A 20,545-nucleotide genomic window follows, 5' to 3' on the forward strand; every position below is an offset into this window, starting at 1 on the left:
CAGTATCGACGTGGATCCTAGCATACTATGCCAGATGGTAGAACTTATTCACATAATCCATCATAGACACATTCCCTTGCTTCAGATCTAGGAACTCAGTCAACTTACTGTTCAGCACACCAGCAGGAATGTAGTACTCTCTGAAAGTAGTGGTAAACTCCTACCAAGTCACATGGTGATCCACTGGTTGCACGGCATTGAACGTGTCCCACCATGCACTGGCAGAACCCAACAGTTGTTGTGTTGCAAAGCGCACCTTCTGCTCCTCAGTTAAAGTGAGCAACTGAAACTTCTGCTCCAGAATACGAAGCCAATGCTCCGCATCCTAAGGCTCAGCAGTCGGCGTGAATGTGGGTGGGTGCATCTTTAAGAAATCCTAGTAAGAGCAGGGCCCCTTGGGACCGTGGGCACCACCCCCATTCCCACCATTGCCACCAGGGCCTCCACAGGTGAAGCCACCAATGGCTTGGGCAAGCATCTCCAAGGCACGGGTTAACTCGCATCGAGCAGCCAGCATCTCTGCCATCATCTCCGCATGGTTCATCAGAGGTGGCAGTGGTGGTGGAGGAGGAGCCAGAAGTGGGGCCTCATGACTCTCCCCGTTTGTGTTGCCAATGCCCACACCATGACCATTATCGCCCGGGTTCGCCCTAGTGCTGGTACTCCCACGACCAGACCTTAGGTTCATCTATAAATAGATAGGAACCAACCATTAGGAATGACCCTCCATATTAGGAACAAGAGATTAGAGAAATGATAAGACTTTTATAAAGCGTTCTTTTAGGTTATCCTATCAAATCACTAATCCAATTCATACGTGTGGGGGAAGTCTAGTTTAAGCAAGATTTTGTTTTCATGAGATGCATGCATCGGCCTACCCGTTCACTCAAGCAGGAATATAGCGGCATTCGCAAAAAATTTTAGCACATCGCACACTCACTTTCCGTACGCTAAACGATTCTTACGCAGCGTAAGTTAGTGTACCTACAGAAGATTGATTAGATAAAACCAGTGCCGCTATCCTAGATAGACCATATTGCTAGGGCTTATACTTATTTACATAATTATATCACATCCTACTTTTTGCAAAACTTTTGTTGGTCAAATTTTAGGTTTTGAAAAGAGTTATGAAACTCGTAAGTCTTTATTGGCTCTAGTACCACCTGTGGTAGAACCACCCGAAATAACACACCTTTGGTTGCGCTCGTCTTTCACCAGACACTAAGCACCCCAAAAGCAAGCTACATCGGACGGATTTCGTCGAGCACACCCCAACAGAGACCTCGAATAATCCATGTTTTCCCTCCAGGATCCAATAATGAGAACGAGTTTACAATACTTAGTCCATTTCATACAACAAGAGTTCTTAGAAATATATTATTATAATACTAAGTTCAGACTGCGAAATTTAAATAGCAGAATTACAATAAACATCAAACGGTAGAATACAAGGATCCGTCTGTGCCCACCAGAAGAATCCTCCACACAATAGCTACTCCTCAAGCTGCACCTGCAAAAGGGGTAAATAAACCCTAAGTACATAATATACTCGCAAGACTTTCCCGACTAGTGGGAATAATTTCCCAACTCGAAAGGACATGATAGGCTTTATGGTTTGCTGGGTTTCCTTTTTGCAAAAAACAATACTAGTAGTGAAGCCTTATGCATATTTCTTATTAGCAGTCATGATTAGTTTATTATCTAACCATTCTAGGTAAGCACATGTTCTACTTTCAAGCAAGAGTTGAGCAAACAGATCTATTTCACCATCGTTCATCTTCTAGTTCTTACTATGGTGCTAGAGTGTAGACAAGTCATACTAGATTACCCGGCGATTCGTGAATCAATGTGCCTAGCTGGGTACCCCCAAAACACATGCCCGCTTGTACCCTAGGCACAAGCAGGACCAACCCATCACTCTCCTATAAAGGGGTCTAGGTCCCTGTCCAAACTTGGACTCCAAGCCCCCACACCTGAGTCCTGGACTCAGTGTGGTGCTTAGACCTCCACCATCCCTGCCTCCAATCAGTCGGTCTAGAAAGAGCCGGAACCCACGACAAGAGAGCAATGAGCCTTCTCTGCTCCCATAAACAAGTATGTGCTCAGAATAATAAGTCTATGACCTAACTAGAATCCAATACAATGGCCGGTCCTTAACCATCACGGATAGGGAAAACAGTGTAACCAAGCTATGCCCCGTTGGCCGCGGGACACAACCTCTTACACCCACCAATACCCGTACCATATCCCTGCCCGATCTCCATTTCCTTTCACCATTTATCATGAGTGATAATAATAATCACCTATTGTGAGTAACGGCAGGTTACTCACGCTACCGATAGCCTAAGCATAGCAGCTACTCGACCTATGCTAGTAGGTCTCATAGGTAGGTTATCTATGCATGTAGTTTCCATAAAATGCCTGTAACGTAAATGCACATCACATATATATATCTAGTGATTATTCAAAATAAGGGTTATGCACTGGGCTTGCCTTAGGCAGGCGGGTGGTCAGCTTTGTCAGACATCGGTGGCTCCGAGGCTTCCTCCTGTACGAAGAACTCCTCCTCATACTCCTCAATCACCTCCTCGTATTCCTGCTCTCCAGTGGTCACAAACTCCACCAACGTGTTCTCTACATGCATGCAATGATGATGCAACACTTAGCATTTTAGCAACAGCAGCTCTTAAAATAACAATACATCTACCAAGCTACTAAGCTAACTCCAATGACTAAGATGCTAAGCTACCCATCCTTTCCAATAAACAGGTATGAAACATTCAAGTATTATCTTAGCAACCAAAAATGCATTTTTTACTTTATTTATGATTTCATATATACTAAAACAAGGAGTGCTTAGCTACCCTATTTATCAACTTATTCTAAGGCTACAAAAATTATAGTGAGCACATAATAATACAATGAACCTACTGTAAAAATTTCATGGACAAAACTATTACCCATTTGCCACAAAAATTCCTACAAATATTAACCTAAATAATACTAAACACTCGCAATTGATTTAATTGGCCTCAGACATGCATAAACTAACTATGCCATCAGATAGACAACATTTTAGGAACTAAACAAAATTTATTTTACAATTTTTAGACAACTATGTGAATTGATATTAATTTTCAAAGTTCTACTTACAACATAAAATAATAAGCTATTTGTAATCCTCAAAAAGGAAAATGATTCCCTCCCGCGCGCCTAACTCGGCCCACGCAAGGCATGGCCCACACGCTCAAAAACCCGCGATGGGGGAGCCCACGCGCGCGCCGACCAACTTGCAAAAATGCCCTCCCGTTCTCCGACAATACTACTAACACTATGTGCACTATTTTAACATACTACGACTTTGCAACAAAACCCTCGCTCCTTCTCTCCTTCAAAATGGAGAGGTCCTCGCCCAAGCTGCACACGCCGGTGTGGCGACCGATGGCACTGGCGAACCCTGCCGACCCACTGGGACCTTCCCCACACTATCTAAGGGACCGGTGCTCACCTAGATGCCGACGTGAATCGATGGGCGGTGAAAACACGGGTCGGGACGCCGTAGCAAGTCCTGGCCATGCCGCGCGCGGATCCTGCGGCAACGACAAAGGCGTTCCGATGAGCCGCCACAACCACAAGGTGATAGGGGGGTCAGGTGAGCAATGATGACTCACTTGAGACCTATTCAGGGTGCTGGCTCAGCCAGAGCCAACCCGAGCAAAGCTGGCCACGTGCGCACGGTGGGGGGTGACCTGGCAGCTGCAATTGCACAAACCACGTCCATGGCGAGGAGACAGCCCAAGGCTACGGCTTGCGTGCGCATGGCGGCCAAAGAAGCTCAGGGCGGAGCTAAAGTGTGCAGTCATTTTACCGGGGGCTCAGTGCGGCGGCCGACCACGACACTGGGGGATGGCGTCTTATAACAGCGCGGTGGCCCAGCGCCCTCCAAATTGGGGCTTGACCGCGCCACAATCAAAGTGGGTTGGGCAGCTGGAGAGGGGGTGGTGGCAAAGCAATGGTGTAATGAATGGTGGGATGCGACATTTTGCCCCAGGCCGCACAGGCACGACGCAACGACGGACGGGGGTAGGGGGCGGCAGAGAGGGTAACGGACGACTATGTGGGGTCGTGGCCATGACTCAACATGCTGGCATGATGCTGATGGTGCCGATGGGAACACCCCACGCCAAAGCACCAAGCACGACGGGCACACCCCCACGCCCGGTGCAGCCCGCGTGCCTCAACGCCATTAATGACGAGGCGACGGTGGCTCAGCTACGCTCGTGCGGAGCCTAGGCAAGGCAAAAACGTAGCGCTGAGCGGGGCCGTGGCACAGCGACTGGTGCATTGCAGCGTAGCGTGTGGAAGCACGTGGTGCAGTGTAGGGCAGCACGCAGCAAGGGGATGCGACGGCAGCGGCAGTAGAGGTAGCAACGGGCGCGTAGCAGGCGGCCACGCGCAGGGTGCACGCGTGCCTACGCATCGGCGCTACGACATCGGGGCAGTGGGCATAGGGACACATGGGCATGGCAGCTGGGATGGGGGTAGCAGCAGCGATGGCCAGCCATGTGTGGCAGCATGAGTGCGCGTGCTAGGTGCGCCAGGCCGCAACATTGAGCTCGCCCGGCCCGGTGACCACACTCAGACAGAGGCGGCGGCGGGGAACAATGCATGCATAGTTTTTAAAGCGCGAAAAATTCCTAAACCGTTACCCCTACCTCCAAACCACCTCTTCCACCCCCAAGTTGGCACATAGGTGTACTAAACTGAGCTAAAGCACCTCTTCACTCCTTAACCCAATTCTCCTAAATAAATTGACAAACATGGTTATGTCAAGCTGTTCCCAATGTGAAATTTTCTCTAAGTCTTGAATCAACTCTATTTTAGCTTGCATTTCTAAGCTATTAGAAATACCACTTAGCCATATCGTTTTTCAATAGCAAATATTTCATCACCCTCTACAAAGTTTGCACTCCCAACTTTATTTCTGTGTCACCTACAAGTTCTATAGTGTTCTTGTTCAATAAAAATTCATGAATATCCTTACTTGCTAATTTCCTCAGTCGCGAAATGACTTTTTGTTTAAATTACAATGCTTTACTTGTTCATATTATCACATGCAATAACATTTAAACATGATCCTTATGACATGTTTTAGTAAGTGATTTACGGCGTAACACCGAGGGTGTTACAAGAGCCAATCACAAGAGTGGCCACCTTTTTCCTTCTCATTTTCATTTTTATCATCGGATGAGCCACTTGATGATTCAATGTCCGTGAGCCAATCACCAATAATATAGGCCTTGCCATTCTTCTTCTTCTTGTGAAATTCCTTCTTCTTTCCATCTTTCTTCTTGTATGGCTTCTTCTTCTTATTCTCATCATCATCATCACTTGAGTCATATTTCTTGCCCTTGTACTTTTTCTTGTACTTGTCTTTCTTAGGTTTGGGGCATTGATGGGCTAGATGACTAAGATCTCCACAATTGTAGCAATCCATTTCAGAGATGGGCTTCCTTCTACTACTAGTGAAGAATTTCTTCTTCTTGCCATTAAACTTGACAATATTCTTGTTTAGCTTCTTGAGCATCCTGGCGGTTTTTCTCACCATGAGAGCAAGGCTTGCATCATCAATCTCATCATCACTTGAGCTATCATGATCAACTTTTGCTTTGCTCCTCTTCTCTTGGCTAGCCTTGAATGCCAAATCTTTCTTCTTGATGGAAGAAGAGCCATCTTGTGAAGTGATGTGCATGTACATCTCATGTGCATTGATCTTCTCCAAAATTTGAGTTGGTGTAGTGGTGGAAAGATCACCTTGATGAAGCACCATCACAATATGTCCATACTTGTCAATGGGGAGGACACTCAAAATCTTTCTCACAACATTGGATGGTTGCATTTGAGTGAGTCCAAGCCCATTGACCCCTCTACAAGAACATTCAAGCGTCAATACATTTCATTAGCACTTTCACTAGGAAGCATTTCAAATGAATTAAGCTTCTTCATAACAAGGTGATAGCATTCCTCACGCTCACTCTTAGTTCCCTCATGGAGCGCACAAATGTCCGACCATAGTGAATGAGCATCTTTGTGGTTCCGCACACGGTTAAAGACATCCTTGCAAATGCCTCTAAAAAGAGTATTTCTAGCCTTTGCATTCGATTTCTCGTAGTGAACCTCATCACCTTGAAGGTTAGCAGGATCCCTAGGTGTTGGAAAACCATGTGAGTCGGCTCTAAGCACTACAACATCTAAAGCCTCTAGGTATGCATCCATGCGAATTTTCTAATAAGGAAAATCATCTCCCTCAAAGACGGGAGGGGGTCCATCCCCGTGGGACATATTGCTCTAGGCGGTTAAGCCTAATTTAAGGAGCACGAGGCTCCAATACCAATTGAAAGGATCAAGATGCCCAAGAGTGGGAGGGGGTGAATTGGGCTAATTATAAATTTCTTTCAATAATTAAGCCCTACACTTAGCCCTACGGACCGGTCAAAGTGACCAGATGCGTCCAGTCAGTAGCCAATGGCTACGTGGCGTTAGCCTGTTAGGGAAGGTTGTTGGAGTGACCTAACGCTGGCTAGTGTCCGGTCAACATCTACCGAACGCGTCCAACCAAGAATTTTGGTCTCCGGACCCTCTCTGATGTTGACCTGACGCTGCAAACTCGGCGTCTGGTCGTTTAATGTTTAGCGTTCGGTCCTCCCTGACAATGAGGCCCTACTGCTACAGATACGACTAGAGGCGCGTCTGGTTCCAATCACTGTGCAGCGTCCGATCGGTCCTTGGTTTCTACTATACGCGCAGATCACTGACCGGACACAACACCTATGAGTTTGGTCATCACTAAAACAGCGTCTGGTCAACATTTGACCCTCCATTCAGTTCTAATTCAAAATCCTTTATCAATGAGGTTGACTCCAATTTATCTTTGGGCTATTCCTGAGCTACATAGTGCTAAGTTTGATAAGTGAGCACCACACCTAAACCATTAGACTCACCTAGGTCAAGCTACTAGTTCATACCCCTTAATAGTATGGCCAAATGAAAAACAAAGTCCTAAACTACTCTAAGTGTCTCTCCAACTCCAAACGACACTTAGAACACCTTGTCGTCTAGCCTTTGAAAACCAAAATGATTTCCATCGATAGGGGCATGAAAACCATATTTGCCCAAACAAACATCATTACCATGACCTAACTCAAGTTGCCTCTACAAAACACACATTAGTCACGGTAATCTCGTGTCGTCATTAATCACCAAAACCCAACTAGGGGCCTAGATGCTTTCATCGGAGAAAAGGAGAAAACAAAACATTGAAGCATTATTGTCTTATTTAGATAATAATAATAGTTATTTTATAGTTCTTTCAGTTTCTTCAGTTGTAGTGTCAATTTTGTATTTTATATGAACTAAATATTTGCAGCAAGTTAACTCTTACTAATGCTACTATATGTTTTATTTATATTACAAATGAAAAAAATATCTAGCCTAAAGGGCCTACAGTGTCGTGTTTGTCTGAGCGTTATAAATACTGTAGAGACGTCCCAACCCTACCTTTGGGTATATAGGCATCAAGTAAACAGTCCTCCTAAGCCAAGGGTAGTTAATCCTTTGCTCCCTTTTGAAAGAAAAAAGGAGTTATTCAACCTCCATCACCTTCACAAATGTATTCCATTATCTCCAACTATTATATGATATGATATTAGGAGCTCAGAGCTTCCAATAGGCAGTGGAAGCCCCGACCCAAAGCGTAGGTACCTGATTCCACCGAACCAACAATCTAGACCAGGTGCACCCAACCACCACACGTGGTCGAACCCAACCAGGTTAGTGTACCCCATCCATCCCACGTCAGCCTCCACGAGATCTAAAATAATGAACCTAGTCCTTGCTTTCTCTCTCCAGGACATTTCAAATCGCTCTCCTCTCTCATATGCCGACAACCGATGGTGCTCGTACCCCACTCCCTCGCTCCCCTAATGATGTGGACAGAGATGAGCGAACTGGAGTGCTGGCGGCCGTAGGGAGAGCACTGCTACAGGACCTCACGCGGGGGCATCGCGGCTGGCTCGCACGCGCCAAGGGGAGGGCTGGGGTGGACTCGCCGGCTCGCAGGACACGCGCTCGGCTGCGTGTGGGCCAAGGGGACACTACTGGAAACAGAGGGTTTGCTGAGTGCAAAATTCTTTGCCGAGTGTCAAAAATCGGGCACTCGGCAAAGACCATCTTTGCCGAGTGCCGCACTCGGCAAAGAATTGCACTCGGCAAAGAAGGGCACTCAGCAAAGGACTTATTTGCCGAGTGTCAGACTCTCGGCAAAAGCTCGACACTCGGCAAAGGCTGCCCCACGTAACGGTGTTCGGCCACGGCCTTCTTTGCCGAGTGCCAGATCTAGGACACTCGGCAAAGAAATTAAAAAAAATATTTGATCTTTGCCGAGTGCCAGATCTGGGACAATCGGTAAAGAATTTTTTTAAAAAAAAATTATATCTTTGCCGAGTGCCTCCCTGATCCAGCACTCGGCAAAGGGCGGTTAAGACTTAAGCGATTCGGTCAGCCAGTCACACTACCACCGCGCCCATGCCCGCGCCGAAACCGCCTCCGCGCAGCGCGCCGCGCCCACGCCGCCACCGCCCCCCACCACCGCGCGCCCGCACCGCCGCACGCCTGCCCCCGCGCGCCCGTGCGCCCACGCACCGCCGTGCGCCCGCGCACCTACATCGTTGCGCGCCCGCGCCCTGCCCCTGGTCGCGCCCTGCCGCCCGCGCTACCCGCGCCCTGCCCCCGGCCACGCCCTGCCGTCTGGCCACCGGCGCTGCCCGCGCCCTGCCCCTGGCCGGCTCTGCCCCGGCTGCCCGACCCTGACTGCGACCCCGACGTCGCCCGACCCCGACGCTGCCCGCCCCTACTCCTGGTGCCCGTCAGGTATGCCTTCTCTCTTTTTGTTGTCTTGGTAGTGATAGTTGTAGTAGTATTAGTTGTACTAGTAGTGCTAGTGGTAGTAGTAGTATTAGAAGTAGTGGTAGTAGTAGTACCACTAGTGTTAGTAGTAGTAGTAGTAGAATTAGTGTTAGTAGTAGTAGTAGAAGTAGTGGTAGTAGTAGTAGTAGAACTAGTGGTAGTAGTTGTAGCAATAGTGATGGTAGTTGTAGTAGAACTAGTGGTAGTAGTAGTAGCAATAGTGGAAGTAGTAGTAGAAGTAGTGGTACTACTTGGATATATTCTTCTGTATGGATTGATATCCAAATTACATGGCTTCTCTTGAGACTACTGTGCTTGTCGGCCATTGTGCCGCTGTTTTTTGCAGGTTTTGGAAACCTCACCGTGCAGGGGAGGTTCTATAGAATTTTTTTTAAATGACAGTATTTTGTTCTATTTTTGTAGAGAAGAGCCCATCGGAGCCGAGTTGGAGTTCCAGTCGCCATGCCGGTCTGCCTACACCGCGTCGCCTCGCCATTGCACCGACCCACCATGGCCCCGCTAGCCTGACTCCGCCGCCACCCTAGGTATAACCCCTCTTTCCGTATCATGGTCATAGATCGCGTAACCTAGTTAGGCATTGCCCGTTCGAAAGAGATACGGTTGGAGGTATGCAGATCTTTGCATATCTATGACTGTATCTATTTCGGATTGTCCATGTTTTTTGGACAGCCCGCGGATGCGTAGATGGGTTAGTTTCCATGGTCTACTCTGGTCCGAGACAGAGTTTCGGCATCACCTCCCTGTTGTTCTCTAGATACGCACTCTTCTTAGGCAGGACATGTATCTGGAGAACAGCGGGGAGGTGCTGCTGAAATTCTGTCTCGGATAGGAATAGAGCATAGAAACTAACCTCATCTACGCATCCGCGGGTGGGATTAGGACCTATCCTCACCTATTAGATAGTAGGAACACCATGTAGATGCAATTGATGGTTACATTACTCGCTGATACATATGTTAGAGGATGGAGGACCGTCAGTGGATGTACACGGGCTGGAGAAGTCAGAGTGATTACACCATGGTATGGATGAACAAGACCGATGCTTTCTTGAATAGTGCATTTGGCAAGGCTGCTAAAGGATATTGCCTAGTTTTGTGTCCCTGCAGCAAATGTGGAAACAGGAGGAGGGTAAACAAGGTGGAAATGGGTAAACATCTTGTGAAGAATGGATTTACGCCGGACTACACCCGGTGGGTCCACCATGGTGAAGCCCATCGTATGAGAGAGGAGGTGGTGAGACCACGGGTGGAGGCTTTTGATGCTGATGCCGGGGTACCAGACATGTTAGATGACTTTCACCAAGGACAGTTCGATGAGGGACGTGAGAAGGAGGAGATGGAGGCAGCCGCACAGGCGTTCTACGACATGATGGACTCGGCACAAACCCCTTCACGATCGGTCAACGGTGTCTCAACTGGATGCCATTGGACGCTAAATGGGGTTGAAGTCTGAGTTAAACTTGAGTCGACCTGGCTTCGATAAGATGTTGGCCGTGATTGGCACCCTACTTCCGGAGGGCCACATTCTGCCAAAGAGCATGTACGAGTCATAGAAACTCCTTCGAGCACTTAAGATGCCGTATGAGCAGATACATGCTTGTCCGAAGGGGTGCGACCTATTTAGGAAAGAAGACGAGCATGCAAAGTTCTGTCCAAAGTGTAAATCCTCCAGGTACCTGGAGGTAGACTCTGATAATGGCCAGAAGAGGCAACTTACGATCCCCATGAAAATCCTACAGTACCTTCCGTTCCTACCGAGGATCCAACGGCTATACATGATCGAGGAATCCACGAAATAGATGACATGGCACAAAAATGGCAAACGGTACAATCCTGACAAGATGGTACATCCATCCGATGGTGAAGCTTGGATCCGCTTTTAATGACAAACATCGTGACAAAGCAGATAAGGCTCGTAATGTACGTGTCGCGCTGGCAACAGATGGGTTCAATCCTTATGGAATGATGGCTGCCCCATACACATGTTGGCCCGTCTTTGTTATCCCCCTTAATCTCCCCCCTGGTGTCTCCTTTCAATGACATAACGTATTCTTGTCGTTGATAATTCCTGGACACCCAGGGAGTAATATGGATGTGTTCATGGAGCCCGTGTTTGATGAATTGGTCCGTGCTTGGGACGAAGGGGTATGGACATATGATCGAGCTACAAAGACAACCTTCAAAATGCACGTTTGGTACCACTACTCCTTGCATGACTTCCTGGCGTATGGTATATTCTGCGCCTGGTGTGTTCACGGGAAGTTCCCATGCCCAATATGCAAGGAAGGTGTGAGGTTCATTTGGTTGCAGAAGGGTGGGAAGTATTCGTCGTTCGACAGACATCGTCAATTCCTACCTCTTGACCATCCATTCAACAAGACATCAAGAACTTTACGAAAGGTGTCAAAGTGACAAACCCTACACTACAGATGATGACTAATGATGAGGTTCATGCTCAGATAGATGCTCTCGTGCCTAATGAAGAAGATGGTTTTGTGGGATATGGTGAGCAACATATGTGGACTCATATCTCGGGCATGACGAGGCTCCCCTATTTCAATGACCTTCTTCTGCCACGTAACATTGATGTAATGCACACTGAAAAGAATGTCGCTGAGGAACTTTGGACAACACTCATGGACACTGAAAAGTCTAAGGACAACCCTAAGGCTAGAGTGGACCTGGCAACATTGTGCGATAGACCAAATCAAGAGATGCAGCCTCCTAGTCATGGTAAGACCTGGAGAAGGCCTAAGGCCGATTTTGTCTTGAAAAAGGACCAAAGGAGGGAAGTACTTGAATGGATCAAGACGCTAATGTTCCCTGATGGGTATGCAGCGAATCTAAAGAGGGGAGTGAACTTAGGCACTCTGCGAGTAAACGGGATGAAGAGTCATGACTACCATATATGGATTGAGCGGCTTCTTTCGACGATGGTTCAAGGCTATGTCCCGGAGCATGTCTAGCAAGTGCTGGCAGAGTTGAGCTACTTATTCTGCCAGCTTTGTGCCAAGGAGCTCTCTCGGACCGTCATTGATGACATGGAAAAAGCGGCACTGGTGTTGCTTTGTAAGTTGGAGAAGATCTTTCGACCCGGCTTCTTCTTGCCAATGCAGCATTTGATTGTGCACCTCCCATATTAGGCATGGATGGGGGGACCCATGCAGAACCATTGGTGCTATCCAATCGAGAGATGTCTGAAGACTCTTCGTAAAAAATGTAGAAATAAAGCCAAAATTGAGGCTTCCATTGCAGAGGCATACATTCTAGAGGTGGTGTCGAACTTCACAGAGAAATACTACACTAAGAAACTTCCTAGCATTTATAATCCACCCCCTCATTACAATGCTGGCAAAAATGAATCAAACCTCAGCCTTTTCCAAGGGCAACTCGGAAGCGCAAGTGCATCGACCACTAAGCAATTGAAAAATGAAGAGTGGCACAGTATCATGCTATATGTGTTGACCAACCTTGTCGAGGTGCAACCGTTCATTGGGTAAGTTCTGAACAAACTTGTATCATTTCACCGTATGTCCTTGTTTCTTCATCCAACCCCCTTGTTTCTCGTTGGTACAGGGAATTTCTTCGTCAATCCTGGCATGGATCGAGGCAACCTACCCCGCAAGAAAATGATACCCTTCTTTCACAGGGTGCGGGACCGGGGAGCCCCGATTTCATTTGTTGGTTCAAATAGAAAGCCCAAACTAATGCGTCTATAAGTGACGAGCTGAGACAGGTTGCAAACGGCTGTGTCGTTAGGGTCAAGTCATTTACCGGTTATGATGTGAATGGATATCGTTTTCACACAGGAAGCTACGAGCAGAGTCGGTCCAATCAAAAAACCACAAACAACGGAGTTGTTACGTCAGGCACTAATGGACTCGACTATTATGAAAGAATTGATGAAATCTATGAACTATCATTCTATGGTTCCAAACCTCTTACTCCTATCATATTCAAATGCCACTGGTTTCATCCTGGAGTAACGAGACGGACCCCTAAGCTTGGGCTAGTTGAGATTCGACAGGATTCCATCTATCCAGGAAAAGATGTCTATATTGTGGCTCAACAGGCCATCCAGGTTTATTATACGTCATATGCGTGCAAAGACGTCGAGCATCTTAAGGGTTGGTCTATTGTGCACAAGGTAACGCCACACGGTAAACTACCTGTCCCAAATGATGAAGATTACAACTTCAACCCAAACACATATGATGGAGAGTTCTATCAAGAAGAGGGACTACAAGGAAGGTTTGACATAGACTTAACCGAAGAGATAGGAATGGAAGTAGACAATGGCAGGGATGATGACGAGGACACTGGAGACGAGGTGCAAAATCTGAAGGACATACAAATGCTTGAGCGATTACGTTTAGGCAATGATAATGAAGACAACATTCCTCCTTCGGATAGTGTTGATGAGTTGGACAATGTTGATAGTGATGACGAGACCTATGATCCAGCTAATCTCAATCATGAAGATTATTTCTAATACATGTAATACTATGTTTTTTGTAATTATGTTTTGTTCATTTTTGCACCTATTTCTAATTACGTCTTGTTTTTCTTTTTTGTTGCAGGTGATTGAACAAAGATGGCGGGCAACCGTCATAGGTCCGTGAACTCGATATACCAAAGACCACGCCAGGTGCAGGAGGAGGCAGAGGGGGCGGTGGAGGGATCGGACAGGAGGAGGAGGAGGACTGCCAGACGCAGGAGGGGGTCGTCTCCTCCCACGCCGCGTGAGGAGGAGCCGGAGGAGGAGGTGGCGCCCGTGGATGAGTCGGACGATGAGCTGGTTCGACAGACAGATGAGGAGGGGCCGCACGAGGACGACGAGTTGGAGGCGGCAGGCACGGGTTCCGCTTCCTCTGACTCCTCTTCGAGTGTCTACTTGCGAGGTCCCGCGAGCCTTCCACATGTTCCGCTTCCTCACCAACGTCCAGTGATTCACCCCGAAGGGCAAAAGTTAGTAACTTTATATGTTATCACCACTACTTCATATGATATGATGAAAAAAAACTAATAATTTTTCTTAATCACTTGTGTAGGAACTGGGTGGTTGTGTCGGGTGGTAACGCATGGCTAGTCAACAGCATCCTGGGTCTTCTGTGCAGGCAACACTTCCCCAGCATTGTCACGTTTGCATCAAAGACGGAGCCAGCCTACTCGTTTGACCACTACACCATCACCACCGATGCAGAGTACCCCAACAAGGTGACGCGGGTGAAGGCAGAGCTTTGGGTAAGTCTCCCTCGCACAACATTGCTCAATACGTCGCATTCATTGGACTTTTCTTGAAATAATTAGTGGATACATCGCTTTTGTATGCAGACTTATTACAGATGCGATGAGGGATTTGAGGCCAGGGCGGAGCAGGTGACTACCAAAGCCTGTAAAAAACTCATCTCCGACATGCATCACGAGGTGCGCAGAGGCTGACGGACATTATGGAGTTCCTACAAGGACTTGGGCAATGTGTGGGCTTCTCTCTGCCACCTGGGCTGTTGGTTCCACCTCCGCCTCCGCGTCCTGCAGCTATAGCTATTCCTATGAGTATGAAAGTTTTTTACTTTCGCTAGTGCTTTGCTTGTATGGCCTCTACCTTCATAGATTAGCTATCCAAATAATCTTGTCTCACATGCAATCTTTTCTCCTTTGTGAAGTCTCCATCTAACGGTGGCTCGAATAATCCACCTCATGCACCTCTGAATGATGGAGCTGGGCCTTCACCACAGTCGCCTTGGCCGAGATGAGTGCACGTTGTATTTTTTTCATTTGTTGTTCACTTTGTGGTATACTTGTGATGCACTTGTGGACTTTGATGGACTTGTGAATTTATTTGGATGGACTTGAGCACTTATTATTATATATGTGATATATATTGTGATGGATGTGATATGTGCGGATGGATGTGTGGATGGATGAGATATATATGTTATGGATGAGATATATATGTGATGGATGAGATATATATGTGATGGATGTTTGTATGAATTTATTTGTCATGATAGAATGTAAGAAAAAATAAAAAAATTGCAGTTTTGGGGTCACTTTGCCGAGTGTTGCACTTGGCAAAGGACCCATTTGCCGAGTGCAATGGTCACAACACTCGGCAAAGCTGGAAAATGGGTTTGGGTTTCTGGACACCCATTTTTCCAGCTTTGTTGAGTGCTGTGACCATGGCACTTGGCAAAGAATTTTTTTAAAAAAAAAATCAAACTTTGCCCAGTGCCGGACAGAGGGCACTCGGCAAAGAATTTTTTTTAAAAAAAATTCAAACTTTGCCGAGTGCCGGACATATGGCACTCGGCAAGGAAATTTAAAAATAAAAATAAAAATCTTTGCCGAGTGCCGTACAGAGGGCACTCAGCAAAGAAATTTAAAAAAAATAAAATAAAAATCTTTGCCGAGTGACGTACAGAGGGCACTCGGCAAAGAATTTTTTTTAAAAAAAATAAAAATCTTTGCCGAGTGCCGTACAGAGGGCACTCGACAAAGAATTTTTTTTAAAAAAATAAATAAAAATCTTTGCCGAGTGCCGTACAGAGGGCACTCGGCAAAGAAAATTTAAAAAATAAAATAAAAATCTTTGCCGAGTGTCGTACAGAGGGCACTCGGCAAAGAATTTTTTTTTAAAAAAATAAAAACTCTTTGCCGAGAGCCCGAAGGATTGGCACTCGGCAAAGAAATTTTAAAAAAATAATATAAAATCTTTGCCGAGTGCCTGCAGGGTTAGCACTCGGCAAAGTGACCGTCAATGGGACCGGCGCCGTAACGGTCGCTTTTCTTTGCCGAGTGTCCCTGGGGCACTCGGCAAAGCCTTTGCCGAGTGCCCGATAAAAAACACTCGGCAAAGAGTGTTTTGCCGATCAATTTTTTTGCCGTGTGTTCTTTGCCGAGTGCCGTACTCGGCAAAGGCTTTGCCAAGTGCAATCTGGCCTTTGCCGCAAAGAACCTGAATCTAGTAGTGGGAGGCACTGAAGAGGAGGCTCTACGAGCAGCAGCAGCTCGACATCGACGCCGGCCCTGATCGCATCCGTGCCGCGACCTCCCTTCTCCAGCATCGCAACATGAGGCTCGGAACACGATGGCTCTGCGCGCAGCCCTGACGCAGCCCCGACGCATCCGTTGGCGGCGACGGCGAGGCCCCTAGCCTGCTTGCGTGTGCGGTGGTCAGCGGCCCCCAAACCACCTGCGACAGCGCTTTCTCTCCTAGCCACGACGGGAGCCGTAAATCCAGTGGCGGCATGAGGCAACTTCCTCAGCGGCAGCCGTCTCCTCACTGGCACGCCCCTCTCCTGGCCTCCACCCCGACCCCATCGGTCATAGTGGCCTCCACACCAATGGCGGAGGGGGCACTGAGGTGTTTGTAATTCCTCTGTTGCCGTGAAGCTGCAGGTGCAGGTGCTCATTGCCGTGATGCTTCAGGTGCTCCTTGCCTTCTCGTGATGTTCTGGTAGGAGCTTCTCATGATGTAGATTTTGTATTTCTTGATTTGTTTTAATCTAGTCAAGCCACTACATGATTTTATGCAATGTAGAGATGGATGTTCCAAAGTCATGGTTCGTGCCCAGAGATTTTAATGGTTGTTGTTGCCCATAGATCTCAACTTCCCTATGGAATTGATGCTAGCTGTAGAAATGGAGGAACAAGGTTTATGTTGTCTGGATAACTATTTTATATGCTTGCATCTTCCAATTTTTAGTACCGCATCAAATGTAAGCTTGTGTACTTGCATTAGTGGTCTGCTATGAAATTAAAATCTTAATTTTTGGTTCTATGCTTGATGAGTTAGGTTTTCACGCGTTCAGTTCAAGTGTGTGATATGTGATTTTAGCTAGAGCTGCTCTTGGCCAAGTACCTAGTCGGCGCCGTCTTTTATTGTGGGTGGGGGTGGGGGCTGTCACAATTTTTGATGCAACAATTCCAAGGTTTATACGCTATTGATTTACATGCAATTTTGAATTTTCAATGTACATTCCAGTTGTTTTCCCTCCATTGAGCTTGCTATGCACAAGTTAGATTTCTATGCCATGGAGTTGTGGCAATCGAAGAGCTAGCAATGCAAGCAAGCATGGTTTCATATGCCTTTTTGTGCCTGTCAACATGTTTACTACTGAGAGATGGTTTTTATGCGATTGCTTAACATTTTTGATGCCCTCTGAAGCGGATGTTTTATGCTTATCCTTGATATAATGTGAATGAAATTGAAATCTTTAATTTTTTAATGCATTAAGGTAGCTGCATGTGGATTTTTTTGATCTTCTCGTGATAGTACAAGTACTAATCGGCCAGCTCCCTAATTATTTTCTATGCGCATCTTCATTTTTCTAGTATTTGCATCAATGTGAGTTTATGTTCTAGCATTAGTGAGTTTCTATGCATATAAGTTGGTAAATGAAGAGGTCTAAAATTACCCGTTATCTCCGGCAACGGTGCCCTCCCCGCGGCAACTGTTCCCCGTCCCGACATGCTGGCATGGCGGCCTCCGGCGGCGGCGCATCCCCATCCGGCTCCAGCATGGTCATGGTGTGTGCTGATCTACCAACGGAGGTGAGTAAAAAATTATTTTTCTTCTGATTTTTTATGCTTCTTAAGCCATAGTTGCTATGCCATGTTTTGATGCGATTTGGTCGCAGCATTGCAAGAACATGGGGTTGCGGCAAATAAAGAGCTAGCAATGTAAGCAAGCATGGTTTTCTATGCAATATTGATGCGTCCATTTAGAGACAAATTATTTTTGTGCTTGCATACATAAATTTCTATGCATAGCAATTATGATTCGGTGCATGTTTCTAAAAAAACTAGATAAATAATGATTCTCATAGTTTGTTTTCATGTATTTTGATTTTTTTATTTCTATGCTTCTTGAGCCAACCGTATAAGCAAGAAATCATCTAGAATTCTATATATTGTTGGAGCATATTTTATACATTGTTGGAACGTAATTTTATACATTGTTCGAGCACATTTATATTTAATGTTGGAACACATTTTTATACATTGTATTAACAGATATGCAAGCATTCTTGGAAGACTTATATACATCATTGGATGACATTTCTATACTTTGTTGTTACAAATTTCTATACAATTATCAATAATGGCTCTTGCAGTTTGTTTTTATGTACTTTAATTTTATGATCTGTTGGTCACGTCCAGCCATCTATATTTTTTTCTAGATTTTTTGGTCATCATTTTTGCATTAATGTAGCAGACATTAATTTTACCAAAGGTTTCTGTGCCTGCTAAAAGATGTTTTTATGCCTTTCTTACCCCTGTAAGATTTATGTGCCTGTTAAAACAATTTTATGTCTTTTTTGCTGTTGTAAGGTTTATGCGCCTGCTAAAATATGTTTCTATTTCTGTCTTGCCGCTGTAAGTTTTTTGCACCTAATAAATATGTTTCTATGCCTTTTGTTGTGATGTAGGATGGTTGGAATGAATTCCTCTCCATTTGGTGTGAGGGCGACGCAGACAAAGGACATGGTTTGCGACGTTCATACTTTATTTGCCTTGCAGCGACGGCATAGTGTGATCTTGATGTAGTTGTTTATGGGTTAATGTAAAAAGTTGATGTAGTTGATGTTACAACAAATTTCTATATATTGTTGGAGCAATTATCCGTGCACTTCTACGCAATTTTATACATTGTTGGAGCACTCTTCTATGCTTTGTTAGAATACTTCGACATACATTGTTGAAACAATTATTTGTACGCTTATACACAATTCTATACATTGTTGGTACGCAATTCTCTATATTGTTGGGACACAATTCTATACATTGTTGGAGTAGTTGTCTGTACATTTTTATACAATTGTGTACACTGCTAGAACACAATTCTATACATTGTTGGAGCACATTTTTATTTAATGTTGGAACACATTTCTATAAATTGTAGGAACAGTAATCCATGCATTGTTGCAAGAATTCTATACATTGTTGGATGGCATTTCTATCCATGTAGCTGACAGTGGGAAGCACAGTGTGGGTGGGTGTAACAACCCAAAAATCCACACACTGAAAATAGCCAACTACAAAATTTTTCTTAAAAACTTCCATGTGATGATGAGTGTCATGTATAGTAACCCAACCTAAGAAATGCATTAGGTCTAATCCCAACCCAAGTTAACACATAAGCATGGCATGTCATTAGTTAATTGCGTTTATTTAAATTCTAACAAATAAGTGTTGCATACATTGGAATGTGATTTGGATTTCCATTTGAGTTATGATATGCTTAACAACTCCAATAAATTAGGTGCACCAATTTGGAATTCAAATTTTAGAACTAAATTCGAATTCAAACAAAAGAGATGAAATGATAAACAAAATAGAAAAAGAAGAGAAAGGATGTAGGCCTCGCAAACCGCCTCGGCCTGCTCGGCCCGCGCCAGCCAGCCAGCCCAACCGGCCTGCCAATCCTTTTCCGTCTTCCCAGCGCGCGCGCGGCCCACGAGCCGGCCCAGCGCGTCACCCACGCCCGCGCACCCGTCTGCCTCACTCGCAGCCACTGGCCGCTGGACCCCGCATGTCAGCCACACCCCCGTCTACAGTGTCGTCTTCCTCACCTACGCCTCAACCGCCTACGCGACCGGCGCCCGACAGCGGTGGCAGGGGCGGGCCAGGGGGTCACGCCCGGGGCATGACCCTGTCCCCCTTGCGCCGCGCCCACGCAACCTCACACCACCGTCTGATGCGATGCACACGCCTCCACCGCACGATGCCATCCGCCTTGGGAGGCATGGCGCTCGGCTATAAAGCCAGCCCGCACGCCGCTCACGCCCGGCGCCCTAGCTTCTCCCTCAGCCTCCACCGCCGCTTGGTGGCCCAGTAGCCGCACCACATCGAGAGTAGAGTGCCGAGAAGGAGATCGTGAGAGGGGATCGGAGCCCCCGCAAGCTGCCGAAGTCACCGGAGCCAGAGGGCGACGCCGTCATCGTCATCACGATCGTGGGTCGGCACTGCACGTCACTGCTTCCAGAGCTACCGGCCGCAACTCGACACTGCACCGCCATCCTTTCTTCCACAGCACCCACGGTGAGCCTCGGTTCATCCCTGCTCGCCACTAGACCTGCTACTCCGGCCATGGCGCTCCATACCGTGAGCGCGTAGGCCAAGGCCATCCCCGGCCTCTAGGCACACCAGCCACAGCACACTCACGTTGACGTGACCATCCTCGAGCCCTTGGACGCTGTAGGCCTCTCCAGGTTCCCCGGACGCCGTAGCCAAGCACGCATGCCGCGCTCGCAACGCCGCTGCCATGACGCAGCCACCAGTCCGAGCACCAGACCACAGGTCCGAGCACCCGACCACTTGTCCGAGCACCATGACCACTAGTCCGAGCACCCGACCACCAGTCCGAGCACCTAGACCACTAGGTCCGAGCACCCGACCACCGGTCCGAGCACCGACCGCCGTGGCCAGTACCGCCGGGAGCGCCTGGCGCCTCCTTGACTCGCCCTGTTCGTTCGCTGAAGCCACGGGTAACTCACGCGCATGCCGTGACCACCCCGCAAGAGCCCGTAGTGACCCGCGCACCTCGCCGTCAGTCA

This window comes from Miscanthus floridulus, chromosome 16, assembly GCF_019320115.1.
Source record: "Miscanthus floridulus cultivar M001 chromosome 16, ASM1932011v1, whole genome shotgun sequence".
NCBI lineage: Eukaryota > Viridiplantae > Streptophyta > Magnoliopsida > Poales > Poaceae > Miscanthus > Miscanthus floridulus.